Below are 27,678 nucleotides of genomic sequence, written 5' to 3' on the forward strand. Positions count from 1 at the left end.
CAGGAGCTACTTTGTGCTATCAAACCAGCCCGACTCGGCACTGGTGCCCACTTGGGTCTGGGAACCATCCTGCGCGGCGTGGATTTTGAGGAGCCAGCCGGCCACTCCCAGCCACAGGCCCCCAAACGCAAACTACGGCCCTTTTCCCTGGCAAACAAAACTCAACCGCCCCGCTTCTGGCTGGCAGATTGCAGGAGCCACTTGGCTCTATCAAACCAGCCCGACTCGGCGCTGGTGCCACCTTTCATCTGGGAACTATCCTGCGTATCGTGGATTTTCAGGAACCAGCCGGCCACTCCCAGCCCCAGGCCCCCAAACACAAACCGCGGCCCTTTTCCCTGGAAAATAAAACTGACCTCCCCACCTTCTGGATGGTAGACTTCAGGAGCCACTTCGTACGAGCATACCAGCCCGACTTGGAAATGGTGCCACCTTTCATCTGGGAACCATCCTGTGTATCTTGGATTTTCAGGAGCCAGCCGGCCACTCCCAGCCACAGGCCCCCAAACACAAACCACGGCCCTTTTCCCTGGCAAACAAAACTCCCCCGCCCTGCTTCTGGCTGGCAGATTGCAGGAGCCACTTGGCTCTATCAAACCAGCCCGACTCGGCACTGTTCCCAACTTTCATCTGGGAACCATCCTGCGTATCGTGGATTTTCAGGAGCCAGCCGGCCACTCCCAGCCACAGGCCCCCGAACACAAACCACGGCCCTTTTCCCTGGCAAAAAAAACTCACCTGCCCCACTTCTGGCTGGCAGATTGCAGGAGCCACTTGGCTCTATCAAAGCAACCTGACTTGGCACTGGTGCACCCATTGGTTTGGGAACCATACTGCGCGGCATGGATTTTCAGGAGCCAGCCGGACACTCCCAGCCACAGGCCCCCGAACACAAACCGTGGCCCTTTTCCCTGGCAAACAAAACTCACCCGCCCCGCTTCTGGCTGGCAGATTGCAGGAGCCACTTGGCTCTATCAAACCAGCCCGACTTGGCACTGGTGCCCCCTTTGGTCTGGGAACCATCCTGCGCGGCGTGGATTTTCAGGAGCCAGCCGGCCACTCCCAGCCACAGGCCTCCGAACACAAACCGCGGCCCTTTTCCCTGGAAGTAAAACTGACCTCCCCACCTTCTGGATGGTAGACTTCAGGAACCACTTCGTACTAGCATACCAGCCCGACTTGGAAATGGTGCCACCTTTCATCTGGGAACCATCCTGTGTATCTTGGATTTTCAGGAGCCAGCCGGCCACTCCCAGCCACAGGCCCCGGAACACAAACCACGGCCCTTTTCCCTGGCAAACAAAACTCAGCTGCCCCTCTTCTGGCTGGCAGATTGCAGGAGCCACTTGCCTCTATCAAACCAGCCCGACTCGGCACTGCTCCCAACTTTCATCTGGGAACCCTTCTGCGTATCGTGGATTTTCAGGAGCCAGCCGGCCACTCCCAGCCACAGGCCCCCGAACACAAACCGCGGCCCTTTTCCCTGGCAAAAAAAACTCACCTTCCCCCCTTCTGGCTGGCAGATTGCAGGAGCCACTTGGCTCTATCAAAGCAACCTGACTTGGCACTGGTGCACCCATTTGTTTGGGAACCATACTGCGCGGCATGGATTTTCAGGAGCCAGCCGGCCACTCCCAGCCACAGGCCCCCAAACAACAACTACGGCCCTTTTCCCTGGAAGTAAAACTGACCTGCCCATCTTCTGGCTGGCAGATTGCAGGAGCCACTTGGCTCTATCAAATCAGCCCGACTCGGCACTGCTCCCAACTTTGATCTGGGAACCATCCTGCGTATTGTGGATTTTCAGGAGCCAGCCGGCCACTCCCAGCCACAGGCCCCCGAACAAAAACCACGGCCCTATTCCCTGGCAAACAAAACTCAGCTGCCCCGCTTCTGGCTGGCAGAATGCAGGAGCCACTTGGCTCTATAAACCAGCCCGACTTGGTACAGGTCCCCCCTTGGGTCTGGGAACCATCCTGCGTATCGTGGATTTTCAGGAGCCACCCTGCCACTCCCAGCCACAGGCCCCCGAACAAAAACCACGGCCCTATTCCCTGGCAAACAAAACTAAGCTGCCCCGCTTCTGGCTGGCAGAATGCAGGAGCCACTTGGCTCTATCAAACCAGCTCAACTCGGCACTGGTGCCACCTTTCATCTGGGAACTATCCTGCGTATCGTGGATTTTCAGGAGCCAGCCTGCCACTCCCAGCCACAGGCCCCGGAATACAAACCACGGCCCTTTTCCCTGGCAAACAAAACTCACCCACCCAGCTTCTGGCTGGCAGATTGCAGGAGCCACTTGCCTCTATCAAACCAGCCCGACTCGGCACTGGTGCCCTCTTTCATCTGGGAACCATCCTGCGTATCGTGGATTTTCAGGTGCCAGCCGGCCACTCCCAGCCACAGGCCCCCGAACACAAACCACGGCCCTTTTCCCTGGCAAACAAAACTCAGCTGCCCCGCTTCTGGCTGGCAGAATGCAGGAGCAACTTGGCTCTATCAAACCAGCCCGATATGGCACTGGTTCCACCATTCGTCTGGGAACCATCCTGCGTATCGTGGATTTTCAGGAGCCAGCCTGCCACTCCCAGCCACAGGCCCCCAAACACATACCACAGCCCTTTTCCCGGGAAGAAAAAATCAGCTGCCCCGCTTCTGGATGGTAGATTGCAGGAGCCACTTTGTGCTATCAAACCAGCCCGACTTGGCACTGGTGCCCCCTTTGGTCTGGGAACCATCCTGCGTATCGTGGATTTTCAGGAGCCAGCAGGCCACTCCCAGTCACAAGCCCCCAAACATATACCACGGCCCTTTTCCCTGGAAAAAATACTCAGCTGCCTCGCTTCTGGATGGTAGATTGCAGGAGCCACTTTGAACTACCATACCAGTCCGACTTGGTCCTGGTGCCCACTTGGGTCTGGTAACCATCCTGCGCGGTGTGGATTTTCAGGAGCCAGCCGGCCACTCCCAGCCACAGGCCCCCGAACACAAACCACGGCCCTATTCCCTGGCAAACAAAACTCAGCTGCCCCGCTTCTTGCTGGCAGAATGCAGGAGCCACTTGGCTCTATCAAACCAGCCCGATATGGCACTGGTTCCACCATTCGTCTGGGAACCATCCTGCGTATCGTGCATTTTCAGGAGCCAGCCTGCCACTCCCAGCCCAGGCCCCCAAACACATACCACAGCCCTTTTCCCGGGAAAAAAAAATCAGCTGCCCCGCTTCTGGGTGGTAGATTGCAGGAGCTACTTGCCTCTATCAAACAAGCCCAACACGGCACTGGTGCCCACTTGTGTCTTGGAAACATCCTGCGCGGTGTGGATTTTCAGGATCCAGCCGGCCACTCCCAGCCACAGGCCCCCGAAAACAAGCCACGGCCTTTTTCCCGGGCAAATAAAAATCACTCACACCACTTCTGCCTCGCAGATTGCGGGAGCCACTTGCCTCTATCAAACCAGCCCGACTTGGCACTGGAGCCACCTTTCATCTGGGAACCATCCTGCGTATCGTGGATTTTCAGGAGCCAGCCGGCCACTCCCAGCCACAGGCCCCCGAACACAAGCCACCGCCCTTTTTCCCTGGCAAACAAAACTCACCCGCCCCGCTTCTGGCTGGCAGAATGCAGGAGCCACTTGCCTATATCAAACCAGCCCGACTCGGCACTTGTGCCACCTTTCACCTGGGAACCATCCTGTGTATCGTGGATTTTCAGGAGCCAGCCTGCCACTCCCAGTCACAGGCCCCCGAACACAAACCACGGCCCTTTTCCCTGGCAAACAAAACTCACCCGCCCCGCTTCTGGCTGGCAGATTGCAGGAGCCACTTGCCTCTATCAAACCACCCCGACTCAGCACTGGTGCCCTCTTTCGTCTGGGAACCATCCTGCGTATCGTGGATTTTCAGGAGCCAGCCGGCCACTCCCAGTCACAGGCCCCCAAACACAAACTACGGCCCTTTTCCCTGGAAGTAAAACTGACCTCCCCACCTTCTGGATGGTAGACTGCAGGATCCACTTTGTACTATCATACCAGTCCGACTCGGCACTTGTGCCACCTTTCATATGGGAACCATCATGCGTATCATGGATTTTCAGGAGCCAGCTGGCCACTCCCAGCCACAGGCCCCCGAACACAAACTACGGCCCTTTTCCCTGGAAGTAAAACTGACCTGCCCATCTTCTGGCTTGCAGATTGCAGGAGCCACTTGGCTCTATCAAACCAGCCCGACTCGACACTGCTCCCAACTTTCATCTGGGAACCATCCTGCGTATCGTGGATTTTCAGGAGCCAGCCGGCCACTCCCAGCCACAGGCCCCCGAACAAAAGCCACGGCCCTTTTCCCTGGCAAAAAAAACTCAGCTGCCCCGCTTCTGGCTGGCAGATTGCAGGAGCCACTTGGCTCAATCAAAGCAACCTGACTTGGCACTGGTGCACCCATTGGTTTGGGAACCATACTGCGCGGCATGGATTTTCAGGAGCCAGCCGGCCACTCCCAACCACAGGCCCCCAAACACAAACCACGGCTTTTTTCCCTGGCAAACAAAACTCACCCGCCCCGCTTCTGGCTGGCACATTGCAGGAGCCACTTGCCTCTATCAAACCATCCCGACTTGGCACTGGTGCCCCCTTTGGTCTGGGAACCATCCTGCGCGGCGTGGATTTTCAGGAGCCAGCCGGCCACTCCCAGCCACAGGCCCCCAAACACCAACTACGGCCCTTTTCCCTGGAAGTAAAACTGACCTGCCCATCTTCTGGCCGGCGGATTGCAGGAGCCACGTGGCTCTATCAAACTAGCCCGACTCGGCACTGGTGACCCCTTGGGCCTGGGAACCATCCTGCATATCGTGGATTTTCAGGAGCCAGCCGGCCACTCCCAGTCACAGGCCCCCGAACACAAACCACGGCCCTTTTCCCTGGCAAACAAAACTCACCCGCCCTGCTTCTGGCTGGCAGAATGCAGGAGCCACTTGCCTCTATCAAACCAGCCCGACTCGGCACTGGTGCCCCCTTTGGTCTGGGAACCATCCTGCGCGGCGTGGATTTTCAGGAGCCAGCCGGCCACTCCGAGCCACAGGCCCCCGAATACAAACCACGGCCCTTTTCCCTGGCAAACAAACCTCACCTGCCCCGCGTCTGGCTGGCAGATTACAGGAGCCACTTGGCTCTATCAAAGCAACCTGACTTGGCACTGGTGCACCCATTGGTTCAGGAACCATACTGCGCGGCATGGATTTTCAGGAGCCAGCCGGCCACTCCCAGCCACAGGCCCCCGAACACAAACCACGGCCCTTTTCCCTGGCAAACAAAACTCACCCGCCCCGCTTCTGGCTGGCAGATTGCAGGAGCCACTTGCCTCAATCAAACCAGCCCGACTTGGCACTGGTGACCCCTTGGGTCTGGGAACCATCCTGCATGGCGTGGATTTTCAGGAGCCAGCCTGCCACTCCCAGCCACAGGCCCCCAAACACCAACTACGGCCCTTTTCCCTGGAAGTAAAACTGACCTGCCCATCTTCTGGCTGGCAGATTGCAGGAGCCACTTGGCTCTATCAAACTAGCCCGACTCGGCACTGGTGACCCCTTGGGCCTGGGAACCATCCTGCGCGGCGTGGATTTTCAGGAGCCAGCCGGCCACTCCGAGCCACAGGCCCCCGAATACAAACCACGGCCCTTTTCCCTGGCAAACAAACCTCACCTGCCCCGCGTCTGGCTGGCAGATTACAGGAGCCACTTGGCTCTATCAAAGCAACCTGACTTGGCACTGGTGCACCCATTGGTTCAGGAACCATACTGCGCGGCATGGATTTTCAGGAGCCAGCCGGCCACTCCCAGCCACAGGCCCCCGAACACAAACCACGGCCCTTTTCCCTGGCAAACAAAACTCACCCGCCCCGCTTCTGGCTGGCAGATTGCAGGAGCCACTTGCCTCAATCAAACCAGCCCGACTTGGCACTGGTGACCCCTTGGGTCTGGGAACCATCCTGCATGGCGTGGATTTTCAGGAGCCAGCCTGCCACTCCCAGGCACAGGCCCCCAAACACCAACTACGGCCCTTTTCCCTGGAAGTAAAACTGACCTGCCCATCTTCTGGCTGGCAGATTGCAGGAGCCACTTGGCTCTATCAAACTAGCCCGACTCGGCACTGGTGACCCCTTGGGCCTGGGAACCATCCTGCGCGGCGTGGATTTTCAGGAGCCAGCCGGCCACTCCCAGACACAGGCCTCCAAACACAAACCACGGCCCTTTTCCTGGAAGTATAACTGACCTGCCCATCTTCTGGCTGGCAGATTGCAGGAGCCACTTGGCTCTATCAAACCAGCTTGACTTGGCACTGGTGCCACTTTTCATCTGGGACCCATCCTGCGTATCGTGGATTTTCAGGAGCCAGCCGGCCACTCCCTGCCACAGGCCCCCGAACACAAACCACGGCCCTTTTCCCTGGCAAACAAAACTCAGCTGCCCCGCTTCTGGCTTGCAGAATGCAGGAGCCACTTGCCTCTATCAAACCAGCCCTATATGGCACTGGTTCCACCATTCGTCTGGGAACCATCCCGCGTATTGTGGATTTTAAGGAGCCAGCCGGCCACTCCCACCCACAGGCTCCAGAACAAAAGCCACGGCCCTTTTCCCTGGCAAAAATAACTCACCTGCCCCGATTCTGGCTGGCAGATTGCAGGAGCCACTTGGCTCTACCAAAGCAACCTGACTTGGCACTGGTGCACGCATTGGTTTGGGAACCATACTGCGCGGCATGGATTTTCAGGAGCCAGCCGGCCACTCCCAGCCGCAGGCCCCCGAACAAAAATCACGGCCCATTTCCCTGGCAAACCAAACTCACCCACCCTGCTTCTGGCTAGCAGATTGCAGGAGCCACTTGGCTCTATAAAACTAGCCCGACTCGGCACTGGTGCCACCTTTCATCTGGGAACCATCCTGCGTATCGTGGATTTTCAGGAGCCAGCCTGCCACTCCCAGCCACAGGCCCCCGAACACAAACCACGGACCTTTTCCCTGGCAAACAAAACTCAACCGCCCCGCTTCTGGCTGGCAGACTGCAGGAGCCACTTGCCTCTATCAAATCAGCCCGACTTGGCACTGGTGCCCTCTTTCATCTGGGAACCATCCTGCGTATCGTGGATTTTCAGGAGCCAGCCGGCCACTCCCAGCCACAGGCTCCCAAACAAAAACCACGGCCCTTTTTCCCTGGAAGTAAAACTGACCTGCCCATCTTCTGGCTGGCAGATTGCAGGAGCCACTTGGCTCTATCAAACCAGCTTGACTTGGCACTGGTGCCACCTTTCATCTGGGAACCATCCTGCATATCGTGGATTTTCAGGAGCCAGCCGGCCACTCCCAGCCACAGGCCCCCGAACACAAGCCACGGCCCTTTTCCCTGGCAAACAAAACAAAGCTGCTTTGCTTCTGGCAGGCAGAATGCAGGAGCCACTTGGCTCTATCATACCAGCCCGATATGGCACTGGTTCAACCATTCGTCTGGGAACCATCCTGCGTATCGTGGATTTTCAGGAGCCAGCCGGCCACTCAGAGCCGCAGGCCCCCAAAAACAAACTACGGCCATTTTCCCTGCCAAACAAAACTCACCCGCCCCGCTTCTGGGTGTCAGATTGCAGGAGCCACTTGGCTCTATCAAATCAGCCCGACTCGGCACTGCTCCCAACTTTCATCTGGGAACCATCCTGCGTATTGTGGATTTTCAGGAGCCAGCCGGCCACTCCCAGCCACAGGCCCCCGAACACAAGCCACGGCCCTTTTCCCTCGCAAATAAAAATCACCCGCACCGCTTCTGGCTGGCAGATATCAGGAGCCACTTGCCTCTATCAAACCAGCCCGACTTGGAACTGGAGCCACCTTTCATCTGGGAACCATCCTGCGTATCGTGGATTTTCAGGAGCCAGCCGGCCACTCCCAGCCACAGGCCCCCAAACACCAACTACGGCCCTTTTCCCTGGAAGTAAAACTGACCTGCCCATCTTCTGGCTTGCAGATTGCAGGAGCCACTTGGCTCTATCAAATCATCCCGACTCGGCACTGCTCCCAACTTTCATCTGGGAACCATCCTGCGTATTGTGGATTTTCAGGAGCCAGCCGGCCACTCCCAGCCACAGGCCCCCGAACAAAAACCACGGCCCTATTCCCTGGCAAACAAAACTCAGCTGCCCCGCTTTTGGCTGGCAGAATGCAGGAGCCACTTGGCTCTATAAACCAGCCCGACTTGGTACAGGTCCCCCCTTGGGTCTGGGAACCATCCTGCGTATCGTGGATTTTCAGGAGCCACCCTGCCACTCCCAGCCACAGGCCCCCGAACAAAAACCACGGCCCTATTCCCTGGCAAACAAAACTCACCCGCCCTGCTTCTGGCTGGCAGATTGCAGGAGCCACTTGGCTCTATCAAACCAGCCCAACTCGGCACTGGTGCCACCTTTCATCTGGGAACTATCCTGCGTATCGTGGATTTTCAGGAGCCAGCCTGCCACTCCCAGCCACAGGCCCCCGAACACAAACCACGGCCCTTTTCCTGGGCAAACAAAACTCACCCGCCCTGCTTCTGGCTGGCAGATTGCAGGAGCCACTTGCCTCTATCAAACCAGCCCGACTTGGCACTGGTGCCCTCTTTCATCTGGGAACCATCCTGCGTATCGTGGATTTTCAGGAGCCAGCCGGCCACTCCCAGCCACAGGCCCCCGAACACAAACCACGGCCCTTTTCCCTGGCAAACAAAACTTAGCTGCCCCGCTTCTGGCTGGCAGAATGCAGGAGCAACTTGGCTCTATCAAACCAGCCCGATATGGCACTGGTTCCACCATTCGTCTGGGAACCATCCTGCGTATCGTGGATTTTCAGGAGCCAGCCTGCCACTCCCAGCCACAGGCCCCCAAACACATACCACAGCCCTTTTCCCGGGAAAAAAAAATCAGCTGCCCCGCTTCTGGATGGTAGATTGCAGGAGCTACTTTGTGCTGTCAAACCAGCCCGACTCGGCACTGGTGCCCACTTGGGTCTGGGAACCATCCTGCGCGGTGTGGATTTTCAGGAGCCAGCCGGCCACTCCCAGCCACAGGCCCCCGAACACAAGCCACGGCCCTTTTCCCTGGAAGTAAAACTGACCTGCCCATCTTCTGGCTGGCAGATTGCAGGAGCCACTTGGCTCTATCAAACCAGCCCGACTTGGTACTGGTGCAACCTTTCATCTGTGACCATCCTGTGTATCGTGGATTTTCAGCAGCCAGCCGGCCACTCCCAGCCACAGGCCCCCGAACACAAACCACGGCTCTTTTCCCTGGCAAAAAAAATTCACCCGCCCCGCTTCTGGCTGGCAGATTGCAGGAGCCACTTGCCTCTATCAAACCAGCCCGACTTGGCACTGGTGCCCTCTTTTATCTGGGAACCATTCTGCGTATCGTGGATTTTCAGGAGCCAGCCGGCCACTCCCAGCCACAGGCTCCCAAACACAAACCACGGCCCTTTTCCCTGGAACTAAAACTGACCTGCCCATCTTCTGGCTGGCAGAATGCAGGAGCCACTTGGCTCTATCAAACCAGCCTGACTTGGCACTGGTGCCACCTTTCATCTGGGAACCATCCTGCATATCGTGGATTTTCAGGAGCCAGCCGGCCACTCCCAGCCACAGGCCCCCGAACACAAACTACGGCCCTTTTCCCTGGCAAAAAAAACTCAGCTGCCCCGCTTCTGGCTGGCAGAATGCAGGAGCAACTTGGCTCTATCAAACCAGCCCGATATGGCACTGGTTCCACCATTCGTCTGGGAACCATCCTGCGTATCGTGCATTTTCAGGAGCCAGCCTGCCACTCCCAGCCCAGGCCCCCAAACACATACCACAGCCCTTTTCCCGGGAAAAAAAAATCAGCTGCCCCGCTTCTGGGTGGTAGATTGCAGGAGCTACTTGCCTCTATCAAACAAGCCCAACACGGCACTGGTGCCCACTTGGGTCTTGGAAACATCCTGCGCGGTGTGGATTTTCAGGATCCAGCCGGCCACTCCCAGCCACAGGCCCCCGAAAACAAGCCACGGCCTTTTTCCTGGGCACATAAAAATCACTCACACCACTTCTGCCTCGCAGACTGCGGGAGCCACTTGCCTCTATCAAACCAGCCCGACTTGGCACTGGAGCCACCTTTCATCTGGGAACCATCCTGCGTATCGTGGATTTTCAGGAGCCAGCCGGCCACTCCCAGCCACAGGCCCCCGAACACAAGCCACCGCCCTTTTTCCCTGGCAAACAAAACTCACCCGCCCCGCTTCTGGCTGGCAGAATGCAGGAGCCACTTGCCTATATCAAACCAGCCCGACTCGGCACTTGTGCCACCTTTCATCTGGGAACAATCCTGTGTATCGTGGATTTTCAGGAGCCAGCCTGCCACTCCCAGTCACAGGCCCCCGAACACAAACCACGGCCCTTTTCCCTGGCAAACAAAACTCACCCGCCCCGCTTCTGGCTGGCAGATTGCAGGAGCCACTTGCCTCTATCAAACCAGCCCGACTCAGCACTGGTGCCCACTTTCGTCTGGGAACCATCCTGCGTATCGTGGATTTTCAGGAGCCAGCCGGCCACTCCCAGTCACAGGCCCCCAAACACAAACTACGGCCCTTTTCCCTGGAAGTAAAACTGACCTCCCCACCTTCTGGATGGTAGACTGCAGGAGCCACTTTGTACTATCATACCAGTCCGACTCGGCACTTGTGCCACCTTTCATATGGGAACCATCCTGCGTATCATGGATTTTCAGGAGCCAGCTGGCCACTCCCAGCCACAGGCCCCCGAACACAAACTACGGCCCTTTTCCCTGGAAGTAAAACTGACCTGCCCATCTTCTGGCTTGTAGATTGCAGGAGCCACTTGGCTCTATCAAACCAGCCCGACTCGGCACTGCTCCCAACTTTCATCTGGGAACCATCCTGCGTATCGTGGATTTTCAGGAGCCAGCCGGCCACTCCCAGTCACAGGCCCCCGAACACAAACCACGGCCCTTTTCCCTGGCAAACAAAACTCACCCACCCCGCTTCTGGCTGGCAGAATGCAGAAGCCACTTGCCTCTATCAAAGCAACCTGACTTGGCACTGGTGCACCCATTGGTTCAGGAACCATACTGCGCGGCATGGATTTTCAGGAGCCAGCCGGCCACTCCCAGCCACAGGCCCCCGAACACAAACCACGGCCCTTTTCCCTGGCAAACAAAACTCACCCGCCCCGCTTCTGGCTGGCAGATTGCAGGAGCCACTTGCCTCAATCAAACCAGCCCGACTTGGCACTGGTGACCCCTTGGGTCTGGGAACCATCCTGCATGGCGTGGATTTTCAGGAGCCAGCCTGCCACTCCCAGCCACAGGCCCCCAAACACCAACTACGGCCCTTTTCCCTGGAAGTAAAACTGACCTGCCCATCTTCTGGCTTGCAGATTGCAGGAGCCACTTGGCTCTATCAAACTAGCCCGACTCGGCACTGGTGACCCCTTGGGCCTGGGAACCATCCTGCGCGGCGTGGATTTTCAGGAGCCAGCCGGCCACTCCCAGACACAGGCCTCCAAACACAAACCACGGCCCTTTTCCTGGAAGTATAACTGACCTGCCCATCTTCTGGCTGGCAGATTGCAGGACCCACTTGGCTCTATCAAACCAGCCCGACTTGGCACTGGTGCCACCTTTCATCTGGGAACCATCATGCGTATCGTGGATTTTCAGGAGCCAGCCGGCCACTCCCAGCCACAGGCTCCCAAACAAAAACCACGGCCCTTTTCCCTGGAAGTAATACTGACCTGCCCATCTTCTGGCTGGCAGATTGCAGGAGCCACTTGGCTCTATCAAACCAGCTTGACTTGGCGCTGGTGCCACTTTTCATCTGGGACCCATCCTGCATATCGTGGATTTTCAGGAGCCAGCCGGCCACTCCCTGCCACAGGCCCCCGAACACAAACCACGGCCCTTTTCCCTGGCAAACAAAACTCAGCTGCCCCGCTTCTGGCTTGCAGAATGCAGGAGCCACTTGGCTCTATCAAACTAGCCCGACTCGGCACTGGTGACCCCTTGGGCCTGGGAACCATCCTGCGTATCGTGGATTTTCAGGAGCCAGCCGGCCACTCCCAGCCACAGGCTCCCAAACAAAAACCACGGCCCTTTTTCCCTGGAAGTAAAACTGACCTGCCCATCTTCTGGCTGGCAGATTGCAGGAGCCACTTGGCTCTATCAAACCAGCTTGACTTGGCACTGGTGCCACCTTTCATCTGGGAACCATCCTGCATATCGTGGATTTTCAGGAGCCAGCCGGCCACTCCCAGCCACAGGCCCCCGAACACAAACCACGGCCCTTTTCCCTGGCAAACAAAACTAAGCTGCTTTGCTTCTGGCAGGCAGAATGCAGGAGCCACTTGGCTCTATCATACCAGCCCGATATGGCACTGGTTCAACCATTCGTCTGGGAACCATCCTGCGTATCGTGGATTTTCAGGAGCCAGCCGGCCACTCAGAGCCGCAGGCCCCCAAAAACAAACTACGGCCATTTTCCCTGCCAAACAAAACTCACCCGCCCCGCTTCTGGGTGTCAGATTGCAGGAGCCACTTGGCTCTATCAAATCAGCCCGACTCGGCACTGCTCCCAACTTTCATCTGGGAACCATCCTGCGTATTGTGGATTTTCAGGAGCCAGCCGGCCACTCGCAGCCACAGGCCCCCGAACACAAGCCACCGCCCTTTTTCCCTGGCAAACAAAACTCACCCGCCCCGCTTCTGGCTGGCAGAATGCAGGAGCCACTTGCCTATATCAAACCAGCCCGACTCGGCACTTGTGCCACCTTTCATCTGGGAACCATCCTGCGTATCGTGGATTTTCAGGAGCCAGCCTGCCACTCCCAGTCACAGGCCCCCGAACACAAACCACGGCCCTTTTCCCTGGCAAACAAAACTCACCCGCCCCGCTTCTGGCTGGCAGATTGCAGGAGCCACTTGCCTCTATCAAACCAGCCCGACTCAGCACTGGTGCCCTCTTTCGTCTGGGAACCATCCTGCGTATCGTGGATTTTCAGGAGCCAGCCGGCCACTCCCAGTCACAGGCCCCCAAACACAAACTACGGCCCTTTTCCCTGGAAGTAAAACTGACCTCCCCACCTTCTGGATGGTAGACTGCAGGAGCCACTTTGTACTATCATACCAGTCCGACTCGGCACTTGTGCCACCTTTCATATGGGAACCATCCTGCGTATCATGGATTTTCAGGAGCCAGCTGGCCACTCCCAGCCACAGGCCCCCGAACACAAACTACGGCCCTTTTCCCTGGAAGTAAAACTGACCTGCCCATCTTCTGGCTTGCAGATTGCAGGAGCCACTTGGCTCTATCAAACCAGCCCGACTCGGCACTGCTCCCAACTTTCATCTGGGAACCATCCTGCGTATCGTGGATTTTCAGGAGCCAGCCGGCCACTCCCAGCCACAGGCCCCCGAACAAAATCCACGGCCCTTTTCCCTGGCAAAAAAAACTCAGCTGCCCCGCTTCTGGCTGGCAGATTGCAGGAGCCACTTGGCTCAATCAAAGCAACCTGACTTGGCACTGGTGCACCCATTGGTTTGGGAACCATACTGCGCTGCATGGATTTTCAGGAGCCAGCCGGCCACTCCCTGCCACAGGCCCCCGAACACAAACCACGGCCCTTTTCCCTGGCAAACAAAACTCAGCTGCCCCGCTTCTGGCTTGCAGAATGCAGGAGCCACGTGGCTCTATCAAACCAGCCCTATATGGCACTGGTTCCACCATTCGTCTGGGAACCATCCCGCGTATTGTGGATTTTCAGGAGCCAGCCGGCCACTCGCAGCCACAGGCCCCCGAACACAAGCCACCGCCCTTTTTCCCTGGCAAACAAAACTCACCCGCCCCGCTTCTGGCTGGCACATTGCAGGAGCCACTTGCCTCTATCAAACCATCCCGACTTGGCACTGGTGCCCCCTTTGGTCTGGGAACCATCCTGCGCGGCGTGGATTTTAAGGAGCCAGCCGGCCACTCCCAGCCACAGGCCCCCAAACACCAACTACGGCCCTTTTCCCTGGAAGTAAAACGGACCTGCCCATCTTCTGGCCGGCGGATTGCAGGAGCCACGTGGCTCTATCAAACTAGCCCGACTCGGCACTGGTGACGCCTTGGGCCTGGGAACCATCCTGCATATCGTGGATTTTCAGGAGCCAGCCAGCCACTCCCATTCACAGGCCCCCGAACACAAACCACGGCCCTTTTCCCTGGCAAACAAAACTCACCCGCCCCGCTTCTGGCTGGCAGATTGCAGGAGCCACTTGCCTCAATCAAACCAGCCCGACTTGGCACTGGTGCCCCCTTGGGTCTGGGAACCATCCTGCATGGCGTGGATTTTCAGGAGCCAGCCTGCCACTCCCAGCCACAGGCCCCCAAACACCAACTACGGCCCTTTTCCCTGGAAGTAAAACTGACCTGCCCATCTTCTGGCTGGCAGATTGCAGGAGCCACTTGGCTCTATCAAACTAGCCCGACTCGGCACTGGTGACCCCTTGGGCCTGGGAACCATCCTGCGCGGCGTGGATTTTCAGGAGCCAGCTGGCCACTCCCAGACACAGGCCTCCAAACACAAACCACGGCCCTTTTCCTGGAAGTATAACTGACCTGCCCATCTTCTGGCTGGCAGATTGCAGGACTCACTTGGCTCTATCAAACCAGCCCGACTTGGCACTGGTGCCACCTTTCATCTGGGAACCATCATGCGTATCGTGGATTTTCAGGAGCCAGCCGGCCACTCCCAGCCACAGGCTCCCAAACAAAAACCACGGCCCTTTTCCCTGGAAGTAATACTGACCTGCCCATCTTCTGGCTGGCAGATTGCAGGAGCCACTTGGCTCTATCAAACCAGCTTGACTTGGCACTGGTGCCACTTTTCATCTGGGACCCATCCTGCATATCGTGGATTTTCAGGAGCCAGCCGGCCACTCCCTGCCACAGGCCCCCGAACACAAACCACGGCCCTTTTCCCTGGCAAACAAAACTCAGCTGCCCCGCTTCTGGCTTGCAGAATGCAGGAGCCACTTGGCTCTATCAAACCAGCCCGATATGGCACTGGTTCCACCATTCGTCTGGGAACCATCCCGCGTATTGTGGATTTTCAGGAGCCAGCCGGCCACTCCCACCCACAGGCTCCAGAACAAAAGCCACGGCCCTTTTCCCTGGCAAAAATAACTCACCTGCCCCGATTCTGGCTGGCAGATTGCAGGAGCCACTTGGCTCTATCAAAGCAACCTGACTTGGCACTGGTGCACGCATTGGTTTGGGAACCATACTGCGCGGCATGGATTTTCAGGAGCCAGCCGGCCACTCCCAGCCGCAGGCCCCCGAACAAAAATCACGGCCCGTTTCCCTGGCAAACAAAACTCACCCACCCTGCTTCTGGCTGGCAGATTGCAGGAGCCACTTGGCTCTATCAAACTAGCCCGACTCGGCACTGGTCACCCCTTGGGCCAGGGAACCATCCTGCGCGGCGTGGATTTTCAGGAGCCAGCCGGCCACTCCCAGACACAGGCCCCCGAACACAAACCACGGCCCTTTTCCCTGGAAGTAAAACTGACCTCCCCGCCTTCTGGATGGTAGACTGCAGGAGCCACTTTGTACTATCATACCAGTCCGACTGGGCACTTGTGCCAGCTTTCATATGGGAACCATCCTGCGTATCATGGATTTTCAGGAGCCAGCCGGCCACTCCCAGCCACAGGCCCCCGAACACAAACTACGGCCCTTTTCCCTGGAAGTAAATCTGACCTGCCCATCTTCTGGCTTGCAGATTGCAGGAGCCACTTGGCTCTATCAAACCAGCCCAACTCGGCACTGCTCCCAACTTTCATCTGGGAACCATCCTGCGTATCGTGGATTTTCAGGAGCCAGCCGGCCACTCCCAGCCACATGCCCCCGAACACAAACCGTGGCCCTTTTCCCTGGCAAACAAAACTCACCCGCCCCGCTTCTGGCTGGCAGATTGCAGGAGCCACTTGCCTCTATCAAACCAGCCCGACTTGGCACTGGTGCCCCCTTTGGTCTGGGAACCATCCTGCGCGGCGTGGATTTTCAGGAGCCAGCCGGCCACTCCCAGCCACAGGCCCCCGAACACAAACCACGGCCCTTTTCCCTGGCAAACAAAACTCACCCGCCCTGCTTCTGGCTGGCAGATTGCAGGAGCCACTTGGCTCTATCAAACTAGCCCGACTCGGCACTGGTGACCCCTTGGGCCTGGGAACCATCCTGCGCGGCGTGGATTTTCAGGAGCCAGCCGGCCACTCCCAGACACAGGCCTCCAAACACAAACTACGGCCCTTTTCCTGGAAGTATAACTGACCTGCCCATCTTCTGGCTGGCAGATTGCAGGACCCACTTGGCTCTATCAAACCAGCCCGACTTGGCACTGGTGCCACCTTTCATCTGGGAACCATCCTGCGTATCGTGGATTTTCAGGAGCCAGCCTGCCACTCCCAGCCACAGGCCCCCGAACACAAACCACGGACCTTTTCCCTGGCAAACAAAACTCAACCGCCCCGCTTCTGGCTGGCAGACTGCAGGAGCCACTTGCTTCTATCAAATCAGCCCGACTTGGCACTGGTGTCCTCTTTCATCTGGGAACCATCCTGCGTATCGTGGATTTTCAGGAGCCAGCCGGCCACTCCCAGCCACAGGCTCCCAAACAAAAACCACGGCCCTTTTTCCCTGGAAGTAAAACTGACCTGCCCATCTTCTGGCTGGCAGATTGCAGGAGCCACTTGGCTCTATCAAACCAGCTTGACTTGGCACTGGTGCCACCTTTCATCTGGGAACCATCCTGCATATCGTGGATTTTCAGGAGCCAGCCGGCCACTCCCAGCCACAGGCCCCCGAACACAAACCACGGCCCTTTTCCCTGGCAAACAAAACTAAGCTGCTTTGCTTCTGGCAGGCAGAATGCAGGAGCCACTTGGCTCTATCATACCAGCCCGATATGGCACTGGTTCAACCATTCGTCTGGGAACCATCCTGTGTATCGTGGATTTTCAGGAGCCAGCCGGCCACTCAGAGCCGCAGGCCCCCAAAAACAAACTACGGCCATTTTCCCTGCCAAACAAAACTCACCCGCCCCGCTTCTGGGTGTCAGATTGCAGGAGCCACTTGGCTCTATCAAATCAGCCCGACTCGGCACTGCTCCCAACTTTCATCTGGGAACCATCCTGCGTATTGTGGATTTTCAGGAGCCAGCCGGCCACTCGCAGCCACAGGCCCCCGAACACAAGCCACCGCCCTTTTTCCCTGGCAAACAAAACTCACCCGCCCCGCTTCTGGCTGGCAGAATGCAGGAGCCACTTGCCTATATCAAACCAGCCCGACTCGGCACTTGTGCGACCTTTCATCTGGGAGCCATCCTGTGTATCGTGGATTTTCAGGAGCCAGCCTGCCACTCCCAGTCACAGGCCCCCGAACACAAACCACGGCCCTTTTCCCTGGCAAACAAAACTCACCCGCCCCGCTTCTGGCTGGCAGATTGCAGGAGCCACTTGCCTCTATCAAACCACCCCGACTCAGCACTGGTGCCCTCTTTCGTCTGGGAACCATCCTGCGTATCGTGGATTTTCAGGAGCCAGCCGGCCACTCCCAGTCACAGGCCCCCAAACACAAACTACGGCCCTTTTCCCTGGAAGTAAAACTGACCTCCCCACCTTCTGGATGGTAGACTGCAGGAGCCACTTTGTACTATCATACCAGTCCGACTCGGCACTTGTGCCACCTTTCATATGGGAACCATCCTGCGTATCATGGATTTTCAGGAGCCAGCTGGCAACTCCCAGCCACAGGCCCCCGAACACAAACTACGGCCCTTTTCCCTGGAAGTAAAACTGACCTGCCCATCTTCTGGCTTGCAGATTGCAGGAGCCACTTGGCTCTATCAAACCAGCCCGACTCGGCACTGCTCCCAACTTTCATCTGGGAACCATCCTGCGTATCGTGGATTTTCAGGAGCCAGCCGGCCACTCCCAGCCACAGGCCCCCGAATAAAAGCCACGGCCCTTTTCCCTGGCAAAAAAAACTCAGCTGCCCCGCTTCTGGCTGGCAGATTGCAGGAGCCACTTGGCTCAATCAAAGCAACCTGACTTGGCACTGGTGCACCCATTGGTTTGGGAACCATACTGCGCGGCATGGATTTTCAGGAGCCAGCCGGCCACTCCCTGCCACAGGCCCCCGAACACAAACCACGGCCCTTTTCCCTGGCAAACAAAACTCAGCTGCCCCGCTTCTGGCTTGCAGAATGCAGGAGCCACGTGGCTCTATCAAACCAGCCCTATATGGCACTGGTTCCACCATTCGTCTGGGAACCATCCCGCGTATTGTGGATTTTCAGGAGCCAGCCGGCCACTCGCAGCCACAGGCCCCCGAACACAAGCCACCGCCCTTTTTCCCTGGCAAACAAAACTCACCCGCCCCGCTTCTGGCTGGCAGAATGCAGGAGCCACTTGCCTATATCAAACCAGCCCGACTCGGGACTTGTGCCACCTTTCATCTGGGAACCATCCTGTGTATCGTGGATTTTCAGGAGCCAGCCTGCCACTCCCAGTCACAGGCCCCCAAACACAAACTACGGCCCTTTTCCCTGGAAGTAAAACTGACCTCCCCACCTTCTGGATGGTAGACTGCAGGAGCCACTTTGTACTATCATACCAGTCCGACTCGGCACTTGTGCCACCTTTCATATGGGAACCATCCTGCGTATCATGGATTTTCAGGAGCCAGCTGGCCACTCCCAGCCACAGGCCCCCGAACACAAACTACGGCCCTTTTCCCTGGAAGTAAAACTGACCTGCCCATCTTCTGGCTTGCAGATTGCAGGAGCCACTTGGCTCTATCAAACCAGCCCGACTCGGCACTGCTCCCAACTTTCATCTGGGAACCATCCTGCGTATCGTGGATTTTCAGGAGCCAGCCGGCCACTCCCAGCCACAGGCCCCCGAACAAATGCCACGGCCCTTTTCCCTGGCAAAAAAAACTCAGCTGCCCCGCTTCTGGCTTGCAGATTGCAGGAGCCACTTGGCTCAATCAAAGCAACCTGACTTGGCACTGGTGCACCCATTGGTTTGGGAACCATACTGCGCGGCATGGATTTTCAGGAGCCAGCCGGCCACTCCCAGTCACAGGCCCCCGAACACAAACCACGGCCCTTTTCCCTGGCAAACAAAACTCACCCGCCCTGCTTCTGGCTGGCAGAATGCAGAAGCCACTTGCCTCTATCAAACCAGCCCGACTCGGCACTGGTGCCCCCTTTGGTCTGGGAACCATCCTGCGCGGCGTGGATTTTCAGGAGCCAGCCGGCCACTCCGAGCCACAGGCCCCCGAACACAAACCACGGCCCTTTTCCCTGGCAAACAAAACTCACCCGCCCCGCTTCTGGCTGGCAGATTGCAGGAGCCACTTGCCTCAATCAAACCAGCCCGACTTGGCACTGGTGCCCCCTTGGGTCTGGGAACCATCCTGCATGGCGTGGATTTTCAGGAGCCAGCCTGCCACTCCCAGCCACAGGCCCCCAAACACCAACTACGGCCCTTTTCCCTGGAAGTAAAACTGACCTGCCCATCTTCTGGCTGGCAGATTGCAGGAGCCACTTGGCTCTATCAAACTAGCCCGACTCGGCACTGGTGACCCCTTGGGCCTGGGAACCATCCTGCGCGGCGTGGATTTTCAGGAGCCAGCCGGCCACTCCCAGACACAGGCCTCCAAACACAAACCACGGCCCTTTTCCTGGAAGTATAACTGACCTGCCCATCTTCTGGCTGGCAGATTGCAGGACCCACTTGCCTCTATCAAACCAGCCCGACTTGGCACTGGTTCCACCATTCGTCTGGGAACCATCCCGCGTATTGTGGATTTTCAGGAGCCAGCCGGCCACTCCCACCCACAGGCTCCAGAACAAAAGCCACGGCCCTTTTCCCTGGCAAAAATAACTCACCTGCCCCGATTCTGGCTGGCAGATTGCAGGAGCCACTTGGCTCTACCAAAGCAACCTGACTTGGCACTGGTGCACGCATTGGTTTGGGAACCATACTGCGCGGCATGGATTTTCAGGAGCCAGCCGGCCACTCCCAGCCGCAGGCCCCCGAACAAAAATCACGGACCGTTTCCCTGGCAAACAAAACTCACCCACCCTGCTTCAGGCTGGCAGATTGCAGGAGCCACTTGGCTCTATCAAACTAGCCCGACTCGGCACTGGTCACCCGTTGGGCCAGGGAACCATCCTGCGCGGCGTGGATTTTCAGGAGCCAGCCGGCCACTCCCAGACACAGGCCCCCGAACACAAACCACGGCCCTTTTCCCTGGAAGTAAAACTGACCTCCCCGCCTTCTGGATGGTAGACTGCAGGAGCCACTTTGTACTATCATACCAGTCCGACTCGGCACTTGTGCCAGCTTTCATATGGGAACCATCCTGCGTATCATGGATTTTCAGGAGCCAGCCGGCCACTCCCAGCCACAGGCCCCCGAACACAAACTACGGCCCTTTTCCCTGGAAGTAAAACTGACCTGCCCATCTTCTGGCTTGCAGATTGCAGGAGCCACTTGGCTCTATCAAACCAGCCCAACTCGGCACTGCTCCCAACTTTCATCTGGGAACCATCCTGCGTATCGTGGATTTTCAGGAGCCAGCCGGCCACTCCCAGCCACAGGCCCCCGAACAAATGCCACGGCCCTTTTCCCTGGCAAAAAAAACTCAGCTGCCCCGCTTCTGGCTGGCAGATTGCAGGAGCCACTTGGCTCAATCAAAGCAACCTGACTTGGCACTGGTGCACCCATTGGTTTGGGAACCATACTGCGCGGCATGGATTTTCAGGAGCCAGCCGGCCACTCCCAACCACAGGCCCCCGAACACAAACCACGGCCCTTTTCCCTGGCAAACAAAACTCACCCGCCCCGCTTCTGGCTGGCACATTGCAGGAGCCACTTGCCTCTATCAAACCATCCCGACTTGGCACTGGTGCCCCCTTTGGTCTGGGAACCATCCTGCGCGGCGTGGATTTTCAGGAGCCAGCCGGCCACTCCCAGCCACAGGCCCCCAAACACCAACTACGGCCCTTTTCCCTGGAAGTAAAACTGACCTGCCCATCTTCTGGCCGGCGGATTGCAGGAGCCACGTGGCTCTATCAAACTAGCCCGACTCGGCACTGGTGACCCCTTGGGCCTGGGAACCATCCTGCATATCGTGGATTTTCAGGAGCCAGCCGGCCACTCCCAGTCACAGGCCCCCGAACACAAACCACGGCCCTTTTCCCTGGCAAACAAAACTCACCCGCCCTGCTTCTGGCTGGCAGAATGCAGAAGCCACTTGCCTCTATCAAACCAGCCCGACTCGGCACTGGTGCCCCCTTTGGTCTGGGAACCATCCTGCGCGGCGTGGATTTTCAGGAGCCAGCCGGCCACTCCGAGCCACAGGCCCCCGAACACAAACCACGGCCCTTTTCCCTGGCAAACAAACCTCACCTGCCCCGCGTCTGGCTGGCAGATTACAGGAGCCACTTGGCTCTATCAAAGCAACCTGACTTGGCACTGGTGCACCCATTGGTTCAGGAACCATACTGCGCGGCATGGATTTTCAGGAGCCAGCCGGCCACTCCCAGCCACAGGCCCCCGAACACAAACCACGGCCCTTTTCCCTGGCAAACAAAACTCACCCGCCCCGCTTCTGGCTGGCAGATTGCAGGAGCCACTTGCCTCAATCAAACCAGCCCGACTTGGCACTGGTGCCCCCTTGGGTCTGGGAACCATCCTGCATGGCGTGGATTTTCAGGAGCCAGCCTGCCACTCCCAGCCACAGGCCCCCAAACACCAACTACGGCCCTTTTCCCTGGAAGTAAAACTGACCTGCCCATCTTCTGGCCGGCGGATTGCAGGAGCCACGTGGCTCTATCAAACTAGCCCGACTCGGCACTGGTGACCCCTTGGGCCTGGGAACCATCCTGCATATCGTGGATTTTCAGGAGCCAGCCGGCCACTCCCAGTCACAGGCCCCCGAACACAAACCACGGCCCTTTTCCCTGGCAAACAAAACTCACCCGCCCTGCTTCTGGCTGGCAGAATGCAGAAGCCACTTGCCTCTATCAAACCAGCCCGACTCGGCACTGGTGCCCCCTTTGGTCTGGGAACCATCCTGCGCGGCGTGGATTTTCAGGAGCCAGCCGGCCACTCCGAGCCACAGGCCCCCGAACACAAACCACGGCCCTTTTCCCTGGCAAACAAACCTCACCTGCCCCGCGTCTGGCTGGCAGATTACAGGAGCCACTTGGCTCTATCAAAGCAACCTGACTTGGCACTGGTGCACCCATTGGTTCAGGAACCATACTGCGCGGCATGGATTTTCAGGAGCCAGCCGGCCACTCCCAGCCACAGGCCCCCGAACACAAACCACGGCCCTTTTCCCTGGCAAACAAAACTCACCCGCCCCGCTTCTGGCTGGCAGATTGCAGGAGCCACTTGCCTCAATCAAACCAGCCCGACTTGGCACTGGTGCCCCCTTGGGTCTGGGAACCATCCTGCGCGGCGTGGATTTTCAGGAGCCAGCCGGCGACTCCCAGACACAGGCCTCCAAACACAAACCACGGCCCTTTTCCTGGAAGTATAACTGACCTGCCCATCTTCTGGCTGGCAGATTGCAGGACCCACTTGGCTCTATCAAACCAGCCCGACTTGGCACTGGTGCCACCTTTCATCTGGGAACCATCATGCGTATCGTGGATTTTCAGGAGCCAGCCGGCCACTCCCAGCCACAGGCTCCCAAACAAAAACCACGGCCCTTTTCCCTGGAAGTAATACTGACCTGCCCATCTTCTGGCTGGCAGATTGCAGGAGCCACTTGGCTCTATCAAACCAGCTTGACTTGGCACTGGTGCCACTTTTCATCTGGGACCCATCCTGCATATCGTGGATTTTCAGGAGCCAGCCGGCCACTCCCTGCCACAGGCCCCCGAACACAAACCACGGCCCTTTTCCCTGGCAAACAAAACTCAGCTGCCCCGCTTCTGGCTTGCAGAATGCAGGAGCCACTTGGCTCTATCAAACCAGCCCTATATGGCACTAGTTCCACCATTCGTCTGGGAACCATCCCGCGTATTGTGGATTTTCAGGAGCCAGCCGGCCACTCCCACCCACAGGCTCCAGAACAAAAGCCACGGCCCTTTTCCCTGGCAAAAATAACTCACCTGCCCCGATTCTGGCTGGCAGATTGCAGGAGCCACTTGGCTCTATCAAAGCAACCTGACTTGGCACTGGTGCACGCATTGGTTTGGGAACCATACTGCGCGGCATGGATTTTCAGGAGCCAGCCGGCCACTCCCAGCCGCAGGCCCCCGAACAAAAATCACGGCCCGTTTCCCTGGAAAACAAAACTCACCCACCCTGCCTCTGGCTGGCAGATTGCAGGAGCCACTTGGCTCTATCAAACTAGCCCGACTCGGCACTGGTCACCCCTTGGGCCAGGGAACCATCCTGCGCGGTGTGGATTTTCAGGAGCCAGCCGGCCACTCCCAGACACAGGCCCCCAAACACAAACTACGGCCCTTTTCCCTGGAAGTAAAACTGACCTCCCCGCCTTCTGGATGGTAGACTGCAGGAGCCACTTTGTACTATCATACCAGTCCGACTCGGCACTTGTGCCAGCTTTCATATGGGAACCATCCTGCGTATCATGGATTTTCAGGAGCCAGCCGGCCACTCCCAGCCACAGGCCCCCGAACACAAACTACGGCCCTTTTCCCTGGAAGTAAAACTGACCTGCCCATCTTCTGGCTTGCAGATTGCAGGAGCCACTTGGCTCTATCAAACCAGCCCAACTCGGCACTGCTCCCAACTTTCATCTGGGAACCATCCTGCGTATCGTGGATTTTCAGGAGCCAGCCGGCCACTCCCAGCCACAGGCCCCCGAACACAAACCGTGGCCCTTTTCCCTGGCAAACAAAACTCACCCGCCCCGCTTCTGGCTGGCAGATTGCAGGAGCCACTTGCCTCTATCAAACCAGCCTGACTTGGCACTGGTGCCCCCTTTGGTCTGGGAACCATCCTGCGCGGCGTGGATTTTCAGGAGCCAGCCGGCCACTCCCAGCCACAGGCCCCAGAACACAAACCACGGCCCTTTTCCCTGGCAAACAAAACTCACCCGCCCTGCTTCTGGCTGGCAGAATGCAGAAGCCACTTGCCTCTATCAAACCAGCCCGACTCGGCACTGGTGCCCCCTTTGGTCTGGGAACCATCCTGCGCGGCGTGGATTTTCAGGAGCCAGCCGGCCACTCCGAGCCACAGGCCCCCGAACACAAACCACGGCCCTTTTCCCTGGCAAACAAACCTCACCTGCCCCGCGTCTGGCTGGCAGATTACAGGAGCCACTTGGCTCTATCAAAGCAACCTGACTTGGCACTGGTGCACCCATTGGTTCAGGAACCATACTGCGCGGCATGGATTTTCAGGAGCCAGCCGGCCACTCCCAGCCACAGGCCCCCGAACACAAACCACGGCCCTTTTCCCTGGCAAACAAAACTCACCCGCCCCGATTCTGGCTGGCAGATTGCAGGAGCCACTTGCCTCAATCAAACCAGCCCGACTTGGCACTGGTGCCCCCTTGGGTCTGGGAACCATCCTGCATGGCGTGGATTTTCAGGAGCCAGCCTGCCACTCCCAGCCACAGGCCCCCAAACACCAACTACGGCCCTTTTCCCTGGAAGTAAAACTGACCTGCCCATCTTCTGGCCGGCGGATTGCAGGAGCCACGTGGCTCTATCAAACTAGCCCGACTCGGCACTGGTGACCCCTTGGGCCTGGGAACCATCCTGCATATCGTGGATTTTCAGGAGCCAGCCGGCCACTCCCAGTCACAGGCCCCCGAACACAAACCACGGCCCTTTTCCCTGGCAAACAAAACTCACCCGCCCTGCTTCTGGCTGGCAGAATGCAGAAGCCACTTGCCTCTATCAAACCAGCCCGACTCGGCACTGGTGCCCCCTTTGGTCTGGGAACCATCCTGCGCGGCGTGGATTTTCAGGAGCCAGCCGGCCACTCCGAGCCACAGGCCCCCGAACACAAACCACGGCCCTTTTCCCTGGCAAACAAACCTCACCTGCCCCGCGTCTGGCTGGCAGATTACAGGAGCCACTTGGCTCTATCAAAGCAACCTGACTTGGCACTGGTGCACCCATTGGTTCAGGAACCATACTGCGCGGCATGGATTTTCAGGAGCCAGCCGGCCACTCCCAGCCACAGGCCCCCGAACACAAACCACGGCCCTTTTCCCTGGCAAACAAAACTCACCCGCCCCGCTTCTGGCAGGCAGATTGCAGGAGCCACTTGCCTCAATCAAACCAGCCCGACTTGGCACTGGTGCCCCCTTGGGTCTGGGAACCATCCTGCGCGGCGTGGATTTTCAGGAGCCAGCCGGCGACTCCCAGACACAGGCCTCCAAACACAAACCACGGCCCTTTTCCTGGAAGTATAACTGACCTGCCCATCTTCTGGCTGGCAGATTGCAGGACCCACTTGGCTCTATCAAACCAGCCCGACTTGGCACTGGTGCCACCTTTCATCTGGGAACCATCATGCGTATCGTGGATTTTCAGGAGCCAGCCGGCCACTCCCAGCCACAGGCTCCCAAACAAAAACCACGGCCCTTTTCCCTGGAAGTAATACTGACCTGCCCATCTTCTGGCTGGCAGATTGCAGGAGCCACTTGGCTCTATCAAACCAGCTTGACTTGGCACTGGTGCCACTTTTCATCTGGGACCCATCCTGCATATCGTGGATTTTCAGGAGCCAGCCGGCCACTCCCTGCCACAGGCCCCCGAACACAAACCACGGCCCTTTTCCCTGGCAAACAAAACTCAGCTGCCCCGCTTCTGGCTTGCAGAATGCAGGAGCCACTTGGCTCTATCAAACCAGCCCTATATGGCACTAGTTCCACCATTCGTCTGGGAACCATCCCGCGTATTGTGGATTTTCAGGAGCCAGCCGGCCACTCCCACCCACAGGCTCCAGAACAAAAGCCACAGCCCTTTTCCCTGGCAAAAATAACTCACCTGCCCCGATTCTGGCTGGCAGATTGCAGGAGCCACTTGGCTCTATCAAAGCAACCTGACTTGGCACTGGTGCACGCATTGGTTTGGGAACCATACTGCGCGGCATGGATTTTCAGGAGCCAGCCGGCCACTCCCAGCCGCAGGCCCCCGAACAAAAATCACGGCCCGTTTCCCTGGAAAACAAAACTCACCCACCCTGCCTCTGGCTGGCAGATTGCAGGAGCCACTTGGCTCTATCAAACTAGCCCGACTCGGCACTGGTCACCCCTTGGGCCAGGGAACCATCCTGCGCGGTGTGGATTTTCAGGAGCCAGCCGGCCACTCCCAGACACAGGCCCCCAAACACAAACTACGGCCCTTTTCCCTGGAAGTAAAACTGACCTCCCCGCCTTCTGGATGGTAGACTGCAGGAGCCACTTTGTACTATCATACCAGTCCGACTCGGCACTTGTGCCAGCTTTCATATGGGAACCATCCTGCGTATCATGGATTTTCAGGAGCCAGCCGGCCACTCCCAGCCACAGGCCCCCGAACACAAACTACGGCCCTTTTCCCTGGAAGTAAAACTGACCTGCCCATCTTCTGGCTTGCAGATTGCAGGAGCCACTTGGCTCTATCAAACCAGCCCAACTCGGCACTGCTCCCAACTTTCATCTGGGAACCATCCTGCGTATCGTGGATTTTCAGGAGCCAGCCGGCCACTCCCAGCCACAGGCCCCCGAACACAAACCGTGGCCCTTTTCCCTGGCAAACAAAACTCACCCGCCCCGCTTCTGGCTGGCAGATTGCAGGAGCCACTTGCCTATATCAAACCAGCCCGACTTGGCACTGGTGCCCCCTTTGGTCTGGGAACCATCCTGCGCGGCCTGGATTTTCAGGAGCCAGCCGGCCACTCCCAGCCACAGGCCCCCGAACACAAACCACGGCCCTTTTCCCTGGCAAACAAAACTCACCCGCCCTGCTTCTGGCTGGCAGATTGCAGGAGCCACTTGGCTCTATCAAACCAGCCCGACTCGGCACTGGTGACCCCTTGGGCCTGGGAACCATCCTGCGCGGCGTGGATTTTCAGGAGCCAGCCGGCCACTCCCAGACACAGGCCTCCAAACACAAACTACGGCCCTTTTCCCTGGCAAACAAAACTAAGCTGCTTTGCTTCTGGCAGGCAGAATGCAGGAGCCACTTGGCTCTATCATACCAGCCCGATATGGCACTGGTTCAACCATTCGTCTGGGAACCATCCTGTGTATCGTGGATTTTCAGGAGCCAGCCGGCCACTCAGAGCCGCAGGCCCCCAAAAACAAACTACGGCCATTTTCCCTGCCAAACAAAACTCACCCGCCCCGCTTCTGGGTGTCAGATTGCAGGAGCCACTTGGCTCTATCAAATCAGCCCGACTCGGCACTGCTCCCAACTTTCATCTGGGAACCATCCTGCGTATTGTGGATTTTCAGGAGCCAGCCGGCCACTCCCAGCCACAGGCCCCCGAACACAAGCCACCGCCCTTTTTCCCTGGCAAACAAAACTCACCCGCCCCGCTTCTGGCTGGCAGAATGCAGGAGCCACTTGCCTATATCAAACCAGCCCGACTCG

The sequence above is a fragment of the Zonotrichia albicollis genome, chromosome W (assembly GCF_047830755.1).
Source record: "Zonotrichia albicollis isolate bZonAlb1 chromosome W, bZonAlb1.hap1, whole genome shotgun sequence".
In the NCBI taxonomy this organism is placed as follows: domain Eukaryota; kingdom Metazoa; phylum Chordata; class Aves; order Passeriformes; family Passerellidae; genus Zonotrichia; species Zonotrichia albicollis.